Raw genomic sequence first — 20205 nt, forward strand, 5'->3', positions numbered from 1 at the left:
TTGAAATAAATTAGAAAATCAATTAAATACATAAGACTAAGCACAAAATTAGATCTGGTGTTATATTCTTTAAAATTGAGGGCCAACCTTTCTCTTTCATGAAAATGCTGATTATATTCACATATATTAATGCTAATTGGTTAAAAGTGCAAAAACAAATTTAAGGAGACAGATGGCAAAACAAGAGGGGAAGTAAAATTATCCCAGCTTGCTTCGTCACAAGTGACTGGAAATTATTTCATAGGTTAAGCTGACACACACACACACACACACACACACACACACACACACACACACACCACCACCACCACCACCACCACCACCATGACAGATTGCACACACTAACCACAAGGTTACACTTCATTTTGGCACCCTAGTGCAAACTGAAAATTAGTGACACCAAAAGGAGAGAACATTCTTAATTTTTCAAGGACTTTTAGAGAATAATAGAAGAAGATATTATGATGCTCAGACCAATGCAAGTCAATAACTGATAGTTAAGATATGATCTGCATATTGTGATTATGGTTGTGCATCAACTGTGAGATATTTCAAGACAAATTAAAATTTGTGCCAGATTAGGACACAAACCCATATTTCCTTTGGAAATGCATTCATGTCCAAAGGAACATTGCGTTGGACTCTTCAGTACAATGCAGACACTGCACTATAATACATAATAACCAAGTAAATGTAAGTGGATACACACAGTAGTGTTGCCTAAATTGATTTCATTAATCAAGAAGAAATAAGTTAATTTTTTGTTCACAGTGAAGAGTGTTAGTAATATATATAGTTGAGACAAGAAGAATAGTTGACCATGGTCAACACTGATAGATATTTGTGTGCTTAAGCAACCTTTGGTGCCTATGTGAATAACAATCTCATAGGTGAAACGGAAGACTTCTGTGTTGTGATTTCGAGAGTACAGTTGCAGCAGAGATCTCCAAAGTTATCCCTGCAGCAGCCACTCAGTAAGACAACAGCACAGATCTGCTTCTCAGTGCAACAGCCAGTCAGTTGGCTGTGTGACGAGTATGTGGCAGCTCATCACTACTTCACCTAGCCTATATGGAATGCATCAGCAGTGCAATGCAGCTTGATGTGTACCCAATTAGGTGAGCTGTAAACAGCCCTATCATTTTTTTTAGTAATTCAGTCTGTGAAATGTTGTAGAAATACATTTCACTGGTTTTTTGCATTGGTATCAAAACAGAGTGGCAGTATTACAGTGCTACTAAGTGAATATATTGTTGTATACACTGTATGCCTATTACCACATGCAAAATGGAAGAATTAACAGCCCTTGGATAGGCTTGATCAGAGAAATTAAAAGAAATTAGATAAGTGTTTGATAATGTAAGAGTCTTTGGAGATGAGTTATCTAATAGTCTTAAAGCCACCACGGAAGCATTGTCAAATAGTATTAAACCTGAGGGGAAGCATTTTTTAATTTGTCTAATAGTATTACAGATTTAAGAGCACAGTGGGAGGACCATACTGTCATTTGACTGTGCCTGATAATTATTTTGGTAAGCAGGATGATAGTTTTTCCAGAGAAAGCAATAATGAGGATTTTTTGTATGGTATGTAAAAAGGAGGCGTGGCACCCTGTAACAAGAGCAAGTGTACAAAGTATACATGTTAAGTGTTTACTGGACAGTGGTAGTTATTTGAATGGCAATTTACAGGCATTTTTTGAATCTAATAAGAACACAGGAGGTATAATAGTGATGCATGTTTTTGGAATAAAAATTATCAGTGCTACTGATAAGCTACCAAAGAGTGTGAAATGGGAGGTATTATTAACCGTAGAATTGGCAGAGCTGCTGTTTTAGTGCAATTTCTTGGTGATTCAAAATCTCAGCATTGATGTAATATTTGGGACCAATTTCTTGTGTGTTAATAATCATTTTGCTAGTGGTAAGTTTAGTTTTAAGTGCAACAGAAGTAGGTATGAAGTATCATTTTTGGAAGGTATAGACAAGTGTGTGCAGACTGAATTAGATTTGCCATTAACAGTTTTGACCCATGGGCAGGCTATTGAGGAAGAAAAGGAGGAGAGAGTAAGGTTGGAAATAATAAAGACAGTTGAGGATATTGAAGGTATTACAAATAATCAAAGAGAGGAGTTAAAAGGTATTCTCCTGAGCAACTGAAAGGCATTTTCAGACAGGCCAGGTTTGGTAAAAGATTTTGAGTGGAAATTAAAGTTTAAGGACCATGAACCATTTTTCAAGAAGACTTATATTATTCCACTTTCAAAAAAGGAGGCGGTGAGAAAATAAATTCAAAAGATGGTCTCATGGGAGATAACTGAAAGGTCAACCAGCTGGTATAATAACCCACTTGTGATTGTAAAGAAGAAGAACAGTGGTGTCAGGTTGGTTCTGGATGCCAGGAAGTTAAATGAAATTGTAGTAAGGGAGAGTGACAGACCACCTAACATAGATGAAATTTTGCAAAAGTTCCATGGATGTAAATTTCTGACTTCTTTTGATGTGACTTGTGGCTATTATAATACGAGTTTGGCCAAGGAATCTAGACCATATACAGAATTTTTACATAAAGGTAAGTGTTACCAGTGCTGTGTGGTGCCATTTGGTCTGACCTTGTGTGTGTGTGTGTGTGTGTGTGTGTGTGTGTGTGTGTGTGTGTGTGTGTGTGTGTGTGTGTGTGTGTGTGTGTTTGTTTATCGGAGCTATTGACAAGGTGCTAGGTGAGATATTAACCAATGAAATAATGGTCTATGTAGATGATATCCTAGTAGTGAGTCCAGAATGGGTCAAGCACTGTAAGATTCTGAATCAAGTACTGAGAACTATGTACACAGGAGGTATGAAACTGAAATTAAGTAAATCTTAATTTGTGAAGAAGGAAATTTCATTTTTGGGTCACAGTATTAACAAGGAAGGTACACAGCCTGATGCAGAAAGGCTTGCTGCTATGCAGATTTCCCACCTGCAAAGAACAAGAGGGATCTTACAGCTATGTTTGACTTGTTTGGCTCCTACCGAAAGTTCGTATCAGATCAGTCATTTAACCATCCCTGCCTTGATAATTTTGTTGAAAAATAGTGTGGTGTAGAACTGGACAGAGGAGTGTGAAGAGGCATTTCACTGTTTGGAAAAATAATTAGTAAATAGTAAGATGTTAGGAACTCCAAATTTTTCACTGCCTTTCTGTATGAGTACCGATGCAAGTTTTTGTGGTTTGGGGATAGAATTTTCCAGTTAGTACCTAATGAGATGAGGCTGAACACAAAACTATTGCTTTTGCTAGTAGAACATTACAGCCACATGAAAAGAATTTTTACATTTCAGAATTAGAGGTTTTGGCAATTATTTTCGGATTCCAAAATTAGAGTACTATTTGCTTGGACTTACAGCCATAGTGTATAAGGATTGTAAGGCTTTGAATTACCTTCAGAAGTGCAGGCTGAAACACAACAGGTTAACTAGGTCAGCTTTGTATTTGCAACAATTTGATTTGGAGGTAAGGTGTATAAAATGAAAAGACAGTATTGCAGCTGATGCATTATCTAGGATGCCAGCAGGGACAAAGGTTACTGACAGTATTGAGAACTGTGAACAACAAGTAAGGTTGTTTTATTTTCAGGGAATGAAGGATGAGAAGCTCATTAAGAAAATTTGCAAGCAGATGAGAAGGGAGCAGAATGACGATCCAAATTTAAGGCTGGTTAAGCAGTATTACAATTCAGACAACATGCCAAAGGTGAAACAGTACTATAATATACGTAAAGGTTTGTTGTTTAGGAGGAAAAATTTGAATGATCAAGATTGGAAGTTATGCTTTCCTGAACAACATGGTGATAAATTTATTGACTACTTGCATGAGAGTTATGGACATTATGGGACCAGGAAGATAGTAGCTAAGATACAGGAGACAGTAATATTTAACTACTTGCAAAGAAGAGTTAAGCAGAGACTAGAAAGATGTGATAAATGTCAGAGAGTAAAAACAACTGGTGTGCCATCAAAAGGCTTAATGTATTCTGTCCTTCCTAGTAAAGCTAAAGAGCTTTTAGCAGTTGTCCTTCTAGGAGCAGTGCCTGCATCTACAGGAAGTTGTAAATACATTTTCATTGTTTTGGACACGTTCTCAAAGTATGTAAAACTGTATCCAGTTAAGAAGGCAAATACTAATACTATAATTGAGAACTTGACATCTGATTATTTTTGCAATGTAGGTGTATCAAAATCACTTCTGTCTGACAATGGTCCACAATTGTTTCTGAGAGGTTTGAACACTCTATGGCAATACACAAGATAAAAGACATAAAGATTTCTAGCTATTTTCCACAAGGTAAGGTGAGTGAAAGGGCTACGAAGGAGACTAATAGACTACACAGGACTTGTTGTAGTAAGAAACACACTGCTTGGGTGGGTCATATTCACATTTTGAAAATATTATCAACAACTTATGGAACAAATCAACAGGATAAGCCCCATGTGAGCTTATGTTCAATGAGAGGCCCAGAAACATCATCAGAGAAAAAGTGGATTTCCCTCAGGTAAGTGAAGTTGTACAGGATGAAAAGATCAGATTGGCTAAAGAGATGATGAAAAAGAAAGCAGCCGGAAGGAAGAGAAGGCATGACAAATGAGTGAATCTGACTAATTTCAAAATAGTTGACCTCGTCCTTGTCAAAACAAAAGAAAAATCTACCAAAGTAAATGATGAGATAAAGAAGTTTTTGCATGTGTATCATGATCCTTTCAGAGTGGTATGAACTGCCCATGACAACTTTTATGAATTAGCTTACACAAAGACTAACAGGATTTTTGGATTAAGAATATTATTGACCTGAGTCCCTATGTATCACCAATCAGATGTTTAAATATCAATCCATGACAGCTTAAAATATTTATGAGCTTGGGTTGTATTGATTTAGGTGGAAGAATGTAGTCTGCATTGAACCAGAAGTAAGACCTACAAAGCAAGTAGGGGGTTCAACATTCTGTGTTGGATTGATTATCTGGCAATAATGCTTACCCCAGCTGTCTGTCTCATTTTTCATATTTCCTGAGGCAGTCAAACTGTTGTCCTATCCTATATGTAGTTTATAAGTGAATCATAAAAATTCTGTCTTAGACTTTCATGTGAATTTGTACAGCAGAATACTTTAGGAATATTTTAGAAAAAGTTTCTCCAGTGTTAGCTATATGTGTATTATGTTATGTTAATGATAAGTAATAGAATCATAAGAGGATGCAAGAATGAAATGATGAAAGTGAACTGGTATTGTGGTTAAAGAATTTCTGTCAGACAAAGAGGTAAGGTAAACAGAAAGTGAAAGGTGTCAGCATATGTGGAGAAGAAGGTACAGATTATCTGAAAACTATAATTAACATCTGCAGTAATCAGTTCATTTGTGAAATTAGTATAATTTGATGCAACAGCAGAGGCAATATGCACTAAAAACCATCTTCAATACTAGGTCTCAATATTAAATGTGGTATAATTGAAGTCTTTTTGTTCAGTGCAATCAGTATATGGAGATAATCTACCTATAGAAGTGTGTCATGGTACAGCCTCTTTTAACATTAAGGAAATAAAACTTTAAACATAGTTGCCTGGAGTAATGTGTATGTGGAAAGAATAAGCAAGACTTGTATGTACGAGGGTAAGTCAATTATTATCAACAATATAGCTATATTTTTGTTTATTTTGGTAGTACTATCATTTTACACTCATGATGCATGCTTTGTTTTTTTGTTATTATATCTTTGCAATTTTTAAGCTACTAGGTTAGTTTCGTTATTGCTGCTGTACTGTGCATCATGGCTGCTCCACTGTCTGTTTGCACCAAAGAACAACAATGTTCATTGATCCATTTTTTGTCATTGGAATGCATATCAGGGTCCGACATTCATCGATGAGTTTCGATACAGTATGGGAACAGTGTTTTGCTGCAACGGAATGTCTATGAATGGATTCAAAAGTTCTGAAATGGTTGCACAAATGTAACGCACAACGAAGGAGCTGGACGACCATTTATCACTGCAAATGAAGAAACCATGGAGCATTCGCGTGAAATGATTCTCTTACTTGTTAGACAGACAATTAACTATCGACAAAGTGGCACATCATCTGCAAATTAGTCATGGTTCTGCCTTTGAAATCATCCACAACAGACTTGGGTTTCATAAAGTATGTGCAAGATGGTCCCAAAACAACTCACACAGTTGTATAAACAAACGCACTTGGACATCTGAAAAAAGCATTTGGATCACTATGGTAACAAAGGGGACAACTTCATAGGCAGGATCATTACTGGCAATGAAACATGGAGCCATCATTATAATCCGGAAAGTAAACAGCAGAGTATGGAATGGAAACATCCAAATTCACCATGCAAGAAAAAGTTCAAAACCCAACCATCTGCAAGAAAACGGTTTTTCGGGATGCACAAGATCCAGTGCTGGAATATTATGGGGAAAGCTGCACAACAATAAACAGTGTACAATACAGTGAGATGCTTACTACCAGGCTAAAGCCTGCAATTCGAAGCAAACACTGAGGATTGCTGTCAAAAGGTGGTGTGTTGTTTTACGACAATGCCTGTCTGCATACTGCTGCCCACACTCCTGAAATGCTCCAGAAACTCAAATTTAAGTACTGTATCATCCTCCATATAGTCCTGATCTTGCCCCTTCTATCACTTGTTTGGTCCACTCAACCAGGCATTAAGGAGCCGTCGATTTGACTCTGTTGAAGCAGTAAAAGAAGTGGGGCATTCCTGGCTCGCAGCTCAGCCAAGAACCTTCTTTTATGAGGGCATCAGAAAGCTTGTACAATGATGGACCAAGTGCATTAAAATGCAAGGAGACTATATCGGAAAATGAAGTTCTTGTAAGTTTCCTATTTGATTACAATAAAATTTTGTAACTACTTTGCAGATAATTGACTTATCCTTATATATCACCCTTCAGGCTTGAATCTCAAGCAGTTTGGTGGAATACAGTGAAATAATAGTTTTTCTAAGTGATAATTTTGTCTGATCAGTAATTAGTGTTACATTTGCCTTAGCATAAGGAGCTGTTACAGTGGAGTGTTTTCAGTAGAAACAATTTTGCATTCTATAATCAGAGCAGGTGTTTATTTATTAGATAATGAAGCAATAATGAAACAATAAAATAATGAATAAAGTTAGGGTCTGAATAGTTAGGGAGCCTGTGTCTGCAATAGGGGTATTTTTTTGAGAATGCACTCCTCTAGCTAACAAGGTAAGAAAAACAAATAAAATAATGGTGCTGACAGACATAATTGAGTAATGAAAAAGATAACTTTATACAAACAAATGTGGTGTAACTATATTGAGGATCTATTTTTGAACTAGGCAACATTGGGTACTGTGTATATTGTGTTATTCATGACACTGCAGCAGGGAATGAGAGCTTGACAGAAAAAGCAATACTTTGTCAGATGCAAGTCATATAACACTTCATTATTGGGTCTATAGGTTATCTGAAAACTTCTGGTTCTGTTCTGAGGAATTATGAGTTTAAACTGTACATACTAGAACAAAGAAACAGTAATTTTGCAGATTAATCGCTAACTATGGTGCTAGAGTGATGTGAATAATCTGATAGGTCATCTATTTGGTGTGATTTTGTGAGGATTTAATTTTCTCACTGAATGAGAGTAGCACTAAGAGTTGAGTGGAGAAGTAGGGCAATGATTTGGTACAATCCCCTACTTTGTTTCTTCATTGTTGATTGTCCTCAGTGTCGACGTACTGCATTGCTACACTGGCTGAAAAATGGGTTGTGACTTCTTAAACTGACTACTGTAAATAATGTAGCTGACCAGTGCACAGTTGTGTTTCACAGTACTTTAATTTCACTGTTCACAAACCCACAATATTACACAGTTATGGTGAGGGCAGTATTGTTTAACTTTCGATAAGGCCCATCAATAGTTTGGAGGCAAACATCCACATACTGCTACAATAGTTTACAGTTGAATATCTATGTGCAGTAAAAACAGAACCACAAAGTTCACAGTTATTTTGGAATAATCAGGTATATATGGAGCAGACACTGTCATTGGTGTAACACACAGCCTATTGGTGTAACACTTATTTCACTGTTAAATTGATGCATTGTTGTTATTCTAACCAACACAGTTCCTCATCTGAAACTCAGCTGTGGACTGACTCTCTCATGACCAAAAATTGGGCCCTTATATATCATCACAATAATAGGTACTGAAACTTCACATTGTTTGATGTTTAATTTACAGAAATTACAATTAAAACATAGCTCATTCGATTAACTGAATACATCAAAGCATTGGTTCTTTTTAACATTTTCTTCTCCTTCAAGAGTTAAGCTGAAGTATTTGTTTGAATCATAAAATCAACATATATAGCTATGCAAACAATACTGTTAATTACTTTGGAATTAATTAAGTGCTGGCTTTGCTAACATGTTTTCGAATAGAGTCAAATAGATACTTTAAGATTACTAGCATTTCATCTTCCAAATGTTTATAATTAGTGCAGAATTTATATTTGTTTATATGTCAACACAGAATTTAAGTTACGAAACAATTACTGATTTCACACTATAATGAAAGTTACTAACTAGGAATAGTCAAAACAAATTGGAAAATCAATTACGTACATAAAACTAAGCACAAAATTAGATCTGATGCTATATTCTTTAAAAGTTAGGGCCAATCTTTCTCTTTTAGGAAAATGCAGATTATATTTACATATGTTAATGGTAATTAGTTCAAAAATGAAAAAAAGAATTTTAAGGAGGCAGATGGCACAACAATAGGGGAATTAAAATTATCCCAGCTTGCTTTGTCACAACTTGACATTTTCGAGATTTTGCAAATGGGAAAGAAACCCAAGTCTTTCAAGTTTAACCAGTTTGAGACACAGTTATGACCTAGAGTAATGTTTTGTAGTATAACGTGCACGTAATTTTAAATTTTTACTAGTCCCTACCCTTCATACTATAGTCAATTTTAGTGCTAATTATTGTGATGTAATTACCTTTCACTTTCAATTAGTCTGTTCACTGTTCTCAATAATACTGGTGCCACACATACTTTAAATTCAGTCACTGCATTCAGACTGCACTTTTCACCGTTCAAAGTTGGTGAATCCTTGTTTATTGTGTCCAAATACAATAGTCCACACCCAAAGGGCACCATATGTGGTGTTCACCTGCTTCATTTCTTTGTTGATAGTCCTTGGTGTCAACATGCTGCTTTGTTATACTGGCTGAAAAAAGGAGGGTGGAAGTTCAACACTGTCTTCTGTAAATAATGTAGCATTGCATTTCACAGTTTTTTACTTTCACTGTTCACAACCCCCCAATATTGCACATTTATATGCCCACTTCACTACTGATAAATGTTGATGAGCCTCACTAATAAGTTGCATGCAACATCAGCATACTGTTACAATAGTTGCTGCTGAACATCTATGAACAGTAAAAACCTAAACACACAGTTCACAGTTCTTGCAGAATAATACGGTATGTGTGACACAATTTTTCAAATAAATAAAACAGACATTGTCATTAATTGTTCTAACTTCTGAGGTTTTATATATTGAGGCTCTAATAGTTATACCACAAAGGTCTATAACGTCCTTGTCTGCAATCGTAATACCTATGTGCACATCTTATTCCATTAGGCATAAAAACAAACTCTCTATATGCTTCCCTAAATTGACGAATTAAACCATTAAGATTTGTTGTTGAACCACGGTGGGTTTTTTCCATCCCTCACAGTTTTACTCGGCACGTACCTGTCTAAAGCACATTTTACGATTGCCTTGAACTTTTTCCATAAACACTCAACATTGTCAGTGTCGGAACAGAAATTTTCGTTTTGATCTGTTAGGTAGTCTGAAATCTGCCTTCTATTGCTCTTGCTAAACAGATAAACCTTCCTCCCTTTTTTTTATATTCCTATTAACTTCCATATTCAGAGATGCTGCAATGGCCTTATGATCACTGATTCCCTGTTCTGCACTTACAGAGTCGAAAAGTTCAGGTCTGTTTGTTATCAGTAGGTCCAAGATGTTATCTCCACGAGTTGGTTCTCTGTTTAATTGCTCGAGGTAATTTTCAGATAGTGCACTCAGTATAACGTCACTCGACGCTCTGTCCCTACCACCCGTCCTAAACATCTGAGTGTCCCAGTCTATATCTGGTAAATTGAAATCTCCACCTAAGACTATAACATGCTGAGAAAATTTATGTGAAATGTATTCCAAATTTTCTCTCAGTTGTTCTGCCACTAATGCTGCTGAGTCGGGAGGTCGGTAAAAGGAGCCAATTATTAACCTAGCTCGGTTGTTGAGTGTAACCTCCACCCATAATAGTTCACAGGAACTATTCACTTCTACTGCACTACAGGATAAACTACTACTAACAACGACAAACACGCCACCACCGGTCGCATGCAATCTATCCTTTCTAAACACCGCCTGTGCCTTTGTAAAAATTTTGGCAGAATTTATCTTTGGCTTCAGCCAGCTTTCTGTACCTATAACGATTTCAGCTTTGGTGCTTTCTGTCAGCGCATGAAGTTCCGGTACTTTACCAATGCAGCTTCGACAGTTTGCAATTACAATACTGACTGCTGCTTGGTCCCCACATTTCCTGACTTTGCCCCGCACCCTTTGAGGCTGTTGCCCTTTCTGTACTTGCCTGAGGCCATCTAACCTAAAAAAACCGCCCAGTCCACGCCACACAACCCCTGCTACCCGTGTAGCCGCTTGCTGTGTGTAGTGGACTCCTGACCTATCCAGCGGAACCCAAAACCCCACCACCCTATGGCGCAAGTCGAAGAATCTGCAGCCAACACGGTCACAGAGCTGTCTCAGTCTCTGATTCAGACCCTCCACTCGGCTCTGTACCAAAGGTTCGCAGTCAGTCCTGTCGATGATGCTGCAGATGGTGAGCTCTGCTTTCATCCCGCTAGCGAGACTGGCAGTCTTCACCAAATCAGATAGCTGCCAGAAGCCAGAGAGGATGTCCTCCGATCCATAGCGACACACATCATTGGTGCCGACATGAGCGACCACCTGCAGATGGGTGCACCCTGTACCCTTCATGGCATCCGGAAGGACCCTTTCCGCATCTGGAATGACTCCCCCCGGTATGCACACGGAGTGCACATTGGTTTTCTTCCCCTTTCTTGCTGCCATATCACTAAGGGGCCCCATTACGTGCCTGATGTTGGAGCTCCCAACTACCAGTAAGCCCACCCTCTGCGACCGCCCGGATCTTGCAGACTGAGGGGCAACCTCTGGAACAGGACAAGCAGCCATGTTCGGCCGAAGATCAGTATCAGCCTGAGACAGCGCCTGAAACCTGTTCGTCAGACAAACTGGAGAGGCCTTCCATTCAGCCTGTTATTATCTCTGGAGATGGAGAGAGCGACAGAGAGAGAGCATTAATGGAGTGCTTAATAGATGGGGTACGAAAGTAATATGGGTAACTCAAGTTCTCTCTGAAAAGAGAGTGATAGTGATAATTGATTTGAAAATTCAGTTAAAAGGCTACAATTATTCATATATTATGAGTCTTAAAGTAAAACTGGACATTAAGTAGATGTATCTTCAGAATAGGCTTTCTGTATATAGTGTGAGTATGTATATCAAAAAGTGAAGAATAGAGTATGTCCTGTCAAACTACATTTCTGCAGGATTTTTAGTATGGTTGGAATGTGCCCACTAAAATGATAAAGAAAGGTAAACAATATGACCTGGCAATAGTGAGTAAATCCCAGGTGATCAGTTTTAAACAAATGGTACTTATGAGAAGGAAATCTGTAATATTGCTAAAAGCATAAGTAGTAGTTATAAAAGGAGTAGTCAGGAAACATATGTTGAAGTAACTGAGTAGAGTCGATCTGTTAAAGGGAATCTTGGTCATTAGGAGATGTAAAGATAAGGGTCAGAGGCTGCACGGTGTTAAAGATTTAAGATGCTGCATACCTGATTTTGTGTAGGTATTGGGGATTGGGTTGGGTTGTTTTGGGGAAGGAGACCAGACAGCAAGGTCATCAGTCTCATCGGATTAGGGAAGGGCGGGGAAGGAAGTTGGCTGTGCCCTTTGAAAGGAACCATCCCGGCATTTGCCTGGAGCGATTTAGGGAAATCACGGAAAACCTAAATCAGGATGGCTGGACACAGGATTAAACCATCATCCTCCCGAATGCGAGTCCAGTGTCTAACCACTGCGCCCCCTCTCTCGGTGGTATTGGGGAGTTGAAGTTTAGGTAAACCTTTGAAAGGGATGGCCTACATCTAGCTCAGGTGAATACACAGAAGGAATGAGATGGACACTTGCATTGAAGAGGTAAAAAGCTATCTGCCCATGCAATAAGGTGTAATCACAGTGTTAAGAAACCATACAGTGACTGTTAATCACACTGCTGGACCATTCTTCAAAATAGTTAAAGGTGGTGAGTTCAGGAAGTCATCTGTCAAACATACTCGAGGTTCAACATGGAGTGCCACAGGGATCTAAATTGGGACCACTTCTTTTCCTTGTACACATAAATGACTTACCAGGAAATATAGATGTAAAGACATATATGTATGCAGATGACACAACTTTTCTATCTGTAAACCATGTACTTGATAACCTTGTAAGTGATATGAAATTGGCAAAAGAAAATGCAACATCATGGTTTAATGCCAATGGTCTGCTATTAAATGAGGAAAAGACCCAGAATATGTGGTTCAGTCTATCAAAGTCTACAAAAATAGAAAAACAAAAGGCAAAGTTTTTAGGTATTGTGCTTGACAACAGTCTAACATGGAACTCTCATGTTGATCACATAGTGGTTAGGTTGTCAAGAGTTATATATTTGTTGAAGAGACTGATGTGTTGTGTGACATTTGAGTACGTAAGGACAGCGTACTTTGCCTTTTTTCAATCTGTTTTAAGGTATGGGTTAATACTCTGGGGAAACAGCAGAAAAATAAATGAAATTATGGTGATCCAGAAGAAAGCAATCAGAGTAATGGCTAAGGTAGATAATAGAACACATTGTAAACCATTGTTCACTAAATATAGAATTTTAACAGTAATTAATTTATATATTCTTGACAGTGTTAACTACATACTTGCTGAACTACCTAATTTAAGTGTAACAAATGAAAGACATGGCTACTATACAAGAACGTGTACTTCTCTGCTGTTGCCACAAAATAGATTAGCTAAAACTAACAATAGTCATAAGTATATGGCAATTAAAATATATAACAAATTGTCTAAAAATGGGTCAATCAAGCCTGACAAATTATTTAAAGACAATGTTCATAACTTCTTGTTAACCAATCCATTCTATTCATTAGAAGAATTTTTAGAAATGCCTAATATCAACTTAAATGTGTAAAAATTTCTTTTTTGTAAAATTAATTAGTTAAGTGAACTGACGAAGTCTATTGCATGTAACAATGCTGAATGACTAATAAAGAATCTGAATCTGAATCTGAATCTGAACTGACCTGGACAGTAATGATTCGTGGCATTAACATTTCCATACACACTTGACTTACTACAGATCTGAGATTTGAAACTGTAGTGTGGTGTAAATTAAAATGCCACCATTTAACTCCTTATGGTAAAAATGAACCTAATCAATTTCCTACCTCAAAATGTTTGAAAAAAAAATTATGCTTTTGTGATCTATAGTAAACAGAAATGAATCACATTTGAGTAACCACAATATAGTCTGATTAAACACAATGACTATATTTCTGATACTCTTCTCTATGCAAGGAAGCAATATCCATAGAAATCTCATTCATGATCTTATAGAATGTAAGTAGCTTAGTGCCCATTGCTTTGCTCTAACTTTTTTTTCTTATTTAGTCAAATTTTTAAGTTGTTCACAAATTGCAACACCTTTGTTCTTATTTTAGTCAAATTTTTACGTTGTTTACAAATTGCAACACCTTTTAAGCTTTTCACACCAATTAAGACCACACAAGCATGGTCTCCTCTGAATGCACTTCTGAACAAAATGTGATTCTGATAGCTGGAGTCAAAATATGTTGTTAATCATGCCTTTTGTATCTTTGTGGAGGTATTTCCATAGCAACTTTCATCCCCTAACAATATTTCTTTATATCTAACTGAGATGTGAGATATTAATTTTCATAAATTTAGATTCATAATTTTTTAATGTAACCAAATATTTTCTTAAAAATTTTCATCCCTATTGCACTCCTTTAGGGACTGAATTTTCAGAAACTCTGGAAGACAGATTTTTTTAATTTTCTAACCAAGAAGTCAAATATCAGTTGCTGTAAATATAGCCTTAAAAATCATTTAGTAGTTCCTTAGTAATTAATTCTTTTCAAAGACTTCAGCCCACTATTTTAGCCCTTAAGTGGTTGAATTTCCAAAAATGCTGAAACAATTTTTTTTTTATTTTCTGACTGAGAAACCAAATTCCAGTTTTCATAGTTCTAGCTTCAAAATTCCTTTAATAGTGACATACCTTCAAAAAGCCTTTCATCCCCTATTTCACCCACTTAGGAGTGGAATTTCGGACAATCCCTTGTTAAATGATGCCTACAGTATAAGATCCACACCCTCTCCAAACTTCAAGGTTCTATCCTTAGCAGTTTGAGCTGGATGATGATGAGTCAGTGAATCAGTCTGACCCTATTTCATCCCCTTAGGGATTGAATTCTAAAAACAGTGACATATGAATGTGTTGTTTCTAACACAGAAGTGAAATACAAATATTCATTGATTTAACTTCAAAAATGCTTGCACAATGAAATATTTTGATAAAAACTTTCATCCCTGATTTCACATCCAAAGGGGTTGAATTTCCAAAAACAGTGAAACATGTATTTTTATTTCTATGTAGGAAGCCAAATTTAAATCTTCATAGTTTTCACTGTAAAAATTTTCATAATAAATTATTTTTGTAAAAAATCTTATCCCCTAATTCAACCCCTAGCGTTCAATTTCCAAAAACATTGAGGCATGTATTATTATTTGTAACTGAGAAGTAAAATATCTGTGATCATAGATGTACCTTTAAAAATACTTTTGTGGTTTTTTAATAAAGATATATGTTCAGATAAAGCTTTCACCCACTATTTCAACTCCATAGGATTAAATTTCCAAAAATTGTTGACACATGTATTTCTTTATTTCTGACTGAGTAACCAAATACCAATTTTTGTATGTCTAGCTTCAAAATTACCTTAATAGTAACATTTTCCTGCCCCCATGAACCATGGACCTTGCTGTTGTTGGGAGGCTTGCGTGCCTCAGTGATACAGATGGCCGTACCGTAGGTGCAACCACAACGGAGGGGTATCTGTTGAGAGGCCAGACAAACGTGTGGTTCCTGAAGAGGGGCAGCAGCCTTTTCAGTAGTTGCAGGAGCAACAGTCTGGATGATTGACTGATCTGGCCTTGCAACACTAACCAAAACGGCCTTGCTGTGCTGGTACTGCGAACGGCTGAAAGCAAGGGGAAACTACAGCCATAATTTTTCCCGGGGGCATGCAGCTTTACTGTATGGTTAAATGATGATGGCGTCCTCTTGGGGGAAATATTCCGGTGGTAAAATAGTCCCCCATTCGGATCTCCGGGCGGGGACTACTCAAGAGGGCGTCGTTATCAGGAGAAAGAAAACTGGCGTTCTACGGATCGGAGCATGGAATGTCAGATCTCTTAATCGAGCAGGTAGGTTAGAAAATTTAAAAAGGGAAATGGATAGGTTGAAGTTAGATATAGTGGGAATTAGTGAAGTTCGGTGGCAGGAGGCTATGGCTCTGAGCACTATGGGACTTAACATCCGAGGTCATCAGTCCCCTAGAACTTAGAACTACCTAAACCTAACTAACCTAAGGACATCACACACATCCATGCCCAAGGCAGGATTCAAACTTGCAACCGTAGCAGTCGTGCGGTTCCAGACTAAAGCGCTTAGAATCGCTCGGCCACATTGGCCGGGTGGCAGGAGGAACAAGACTTTTGGTCAGGTGAATACAGGATTATAAATACAAAATCAAATAGGGGTAATGCAGGAGTAGGTTTAATAATGAATAAAAAAATAAGAGTGCGGGTAAGCTACTACAAACAGCATAGTGAACACATTTTTGTGGCCAAGATAGACATGAAGCCCATGCCTACTACGGCAGTACAACTTCATATGCCAACTAGCTCTACAGATGATGAAGAAATTGATGAAATGTATGATGAGATAAAAGAAATTATTCAGGTAGTGAAGGGAGACGAAAATTTAATAGTCATGGGTGACTGGAATTCGAGAGTAGGAAAAGGGAGAGAAGGAAACATAGTGGGTGAATATGGATTGGGGGAGAGAAATGAAAGAGGAAGCTGCCTGGTAGAATTTTGCACAGAGCATAACTTAATCATAGCTAACACTTGGTTCAAGAATCATAAAAGAAGGTTGTATACATGGAAGAATCCTGGAGATACTAGAAGGTATCAGATAGATTATATAATGGTAAGACAGAGATTTAGGAACCAGATTTTAAATTGTAAGACATTTCCAGGGGCAAACGTGAACTCTGACCACAATCTATTGGTTATGAACTGTAGATTAAAACTGAAGAAACTGCAAAAAGGTGGGAATTTAAGGAGATGGGACCTTGATAAACTGACTAAACCAGAGGTTGTACAGAGTTTCAGGGAGAGCATAAGGCAACAATTGACAGGAATGGGGGAAAGAAATACAGCAGAAGAGGAATGGGTAGCTCTGAGGGACGAAGTAGTGAAAGCAGCAGAGGATCAAGTAGGTAAAAAGACGAGGGCTAGTTGAAAACCTCGGCGAAGATCAGTTTGGATTCTGCAGAAATATTGAAACACGTGAGGCAATACTGAACTTACGACTTATCTTAGAAAATAGATTGAGGAAAGTTGACTGGAATACTCTAATTCAAATTCTAAAGGTGGCAGGGGTAAAATACAGGGACCGAAAGGCTATTTGTAATTTGTACAGAAACCAGATGGCAGTTATAAGAGTCAAGGGGCATGAAAGGGAAGCAGTGGTTGGGAAGGGAGTGAGACAGGGTTGTAGCCTCTCCCCGATGTTATTCAATCTGTATATTTAGCAAGCAGTAAAGGAAACAAAAGAAAAATTCGGAGTAGGTATCAAAGTCCATGGAGAAGAAATAAAAACTTTGAGGTTCGCCGATGACATTGTAATTCTGTCAGAGACAGCAAAGGACTTGGAAGAGCAGTTGAATGGATTGGACAGTGTCTTGAAAGGAGGGCATAAGATGAACATCAACAAAAGCAAAACGAGGATAATGGAATGTAGTTGAATTAAGTCGGGTGATGCTGAGGGAATTAGATTAGGAAATGAGACACTTTAAGAAGTAAAGGAGTTTTGCTATTATGGTCGAAGTAGAGAGGATATAAAATGTATACTGGCAATGGCAAGGAAAGCGTTTCTGAAGAAGAGAAATTTGTTAACATTGAGTATAGATTTAAGTGTCAGGAAGTCGTTTCTGAAAGTATTTTTATGGAGTGTAGCCATGTATGGAAGAGAAACATTGACGATAAATAGTTTGGACAAGAAGAGAATAGAAGCTTTCAAAATGTGGTGCTACAGAAGAATGCTGAAGACTAGATGGGTAGATCACGTAACTAATGAGGAGGTATTGAATAGAATTGGGGAGAAGAAGAGTTTGTGGCACAACTTGACAAGAAGAAGGGACTGGTTGGTAGGACATTTTCTGAGGCATCAAGGGATCACAAATTTAGCATTGGAGGGCAGCGTGGAGGGTAAAAATCGTAGAGGGAGACCAAGAGATGAATACACTAAGCAGATTCAGAAGGATGTAGGTTGCTGTAAGTACTGGGAGATGAAGAAGCTTGCACAGGATAGAGTAGCATGGAGAGCTGCATCAAACCAGTCTCAGGACTGAAGACAACAACAACAACAGCAGCAACATTTTTCAAAAATACTCTTCATACCACATTTCACTCCCTTAGATTTTGAATTTCAAAAAATCCCTTCTTGAATGATGCCCACAGTATAACATCCACACCATCTCCAAATTTCAAGTTTCTTTCGTTAGCTGTTTGGGCTGGGTGATGATGAGTCAGTCAGTAAATTAGGGCATTGCATTATATATAGAGAGAGGTGAACAAAGAAATGATCAGATGAATGAACATAAGTATTTTGAACAAAGTATAACTCTCTCCTTTGCAAAACAAGCTGAATTACTTGAGGAATATTTATTTTAGAAGTAAAGGATTGATTCTGTCTTAAGGGGCTTTAAGCTGTGCAGATAATGATAATGGATATAAAGAAAAATATCAGTCTCCAAAGAATAATATTTGTTATGTAATGTCATAAGGCATTAAGCAAACTGAGTTACATGACGTATTACATCTAAATGGGAAGATCTGTGCTGTAACATAAGAGTCTATGGAATAAAATGTTACATCTTTATCCTCTTAGGCTGTAAAAATATCTTTGTGGAAACTGAAAATGTAGTTTAGGTAGTTTTTAAGTGTGTGACATCCCACTGTGCTCACTTTGGTTTAATGTATGTGCAGATGGCGTGTGGAGCCACCAGCTCCAAGCACTAACAAGGTACGGCGGCAATTGTGTATCTCCTCCTGCTGAGAAAGCTTGCTTATGCTTTGGCATCATGGCTTTGTGGTGTCACGAAAGTCTTAGAGAAAGGGTGATACTGGCAAGAATGCAGATAACTGAACAGTTGAAGATCAGAGTTGTGAACTGTCATTTTGACTTGGCTGTCAAATATAAAAAATATCTGGTATACGCGCTATGAGACAGTAACAGACAGAAAATTATGACTACATACCTAATAGCCACTATGTCCCACATTTAGCAATGATAACAGTGGTGACACATCATGACATGGAAGCAGTGAGACTTTGGTAGACTGCTGGAGACAGTTGGAACCACATCTGCACTCGCAAGTCACCTAATTCCCGTAAATTCTTGAGGGGCCGGGGAAGGGGAAGGGGAAGGGGGGGGGGGAGGGGGAGATGATAGCCCCTGACACAATGTTCAATCATGTCACAAAGGTGTTAAATCGGGGTCAGATCTGGTGAGGGGGGGGGGGGGGGGGGGTCTGGGGGGGAGGGGGGGGGGGCAGCACAGCACATCAATTGGAAGTCACCACTGTGTTTCTTGACCCACTCCACCACACTCCTACACTCCTGGCCTCGTAACATGATGCTTTATAGTGTTGAAAAATGCCAATGCCATTGGGAAACATCATCATCATGAAGGTCTGCAATGAGTGTATGACACTTCTGGTCATCACGCTACCTTTCACCAGCTCCACTGGACCCATGGAGCCCATGTGAATGTTCCCCAGACCAAAACGGAGCTGCAGCCAGCTTGTCTCTGTCCCACAGTGCAGTTGTCAAGGAACTGTTCTCCTGGAAGATGGATTTGTGCCCTCCCATTGGCAGGATGAAGAAGATATCAGAATTCATCAAACTATTTAATGCTCTGCCACTACACAAACATCCAGTACTGATGGCGATGTGCCAGTTTCAGTTGCAGTTGCCGATGTTTTGGTGTTAACGTTGGCACATGCATGGGTCATTGGCTGCAAAGGCCCATTGTTAGGAGTGTTGAGTGCAGCTTGTGTTCAGACATGCTTGCACTCTGCCCAGCATTAAAGTCTGATGTTAGTTCCACCACAGATCACTGCCTGTCCTGTTTTGCCAGTCTGCCCAGCCTATGATGTCCGACATCTGGAATGAGGGGTTGCCACTCAACCACACAATGTCTGGATGTAATTTCATCTTAATTTACCACATGTTGAAGACATGCACCACAACACTCCTCGAGCACCTGACAAGTCATACAGTTTCCAAAATGTTCATGCTGAGTCTCCAGGCCATCACAATCTGCCCTCCGTCAAACTCAGATAGATCACATGCCTTCCCCATTCTACACACAGACAGCATGCTCACTGATTCATTCATTCATTCATTTATTGAGCATCCATTTTATCATATACAATGATACAGGAGTTGTCATGTTACATTATATGAGTTTGTAATTATACAGTAAATTAATAACATAGGCCTACGGTGGTAAAACATATATAAATATATATCTCATGCAGCGTATATTAGATAATAACAAAACAAACAATAATTAATTACTTATAGTGCATACTATTTCAAACATTTGTTTTTCAGATAT

The sequence above is a fragment of the Schistocerca americana genome, chromosome 3 (assembly GCF_021461395.2).
Source record: "Schistocerca americana isolate TAMUIC-IGC-003095 chromosome 3, iqSchAmer2.1, whole genome shotgun sequence".
NCBI lineage: Eukaryota > Metazoa > Arthropoda > Insecta > Orthoptera > Acrididae > Schistocerca > Schistocerca americana.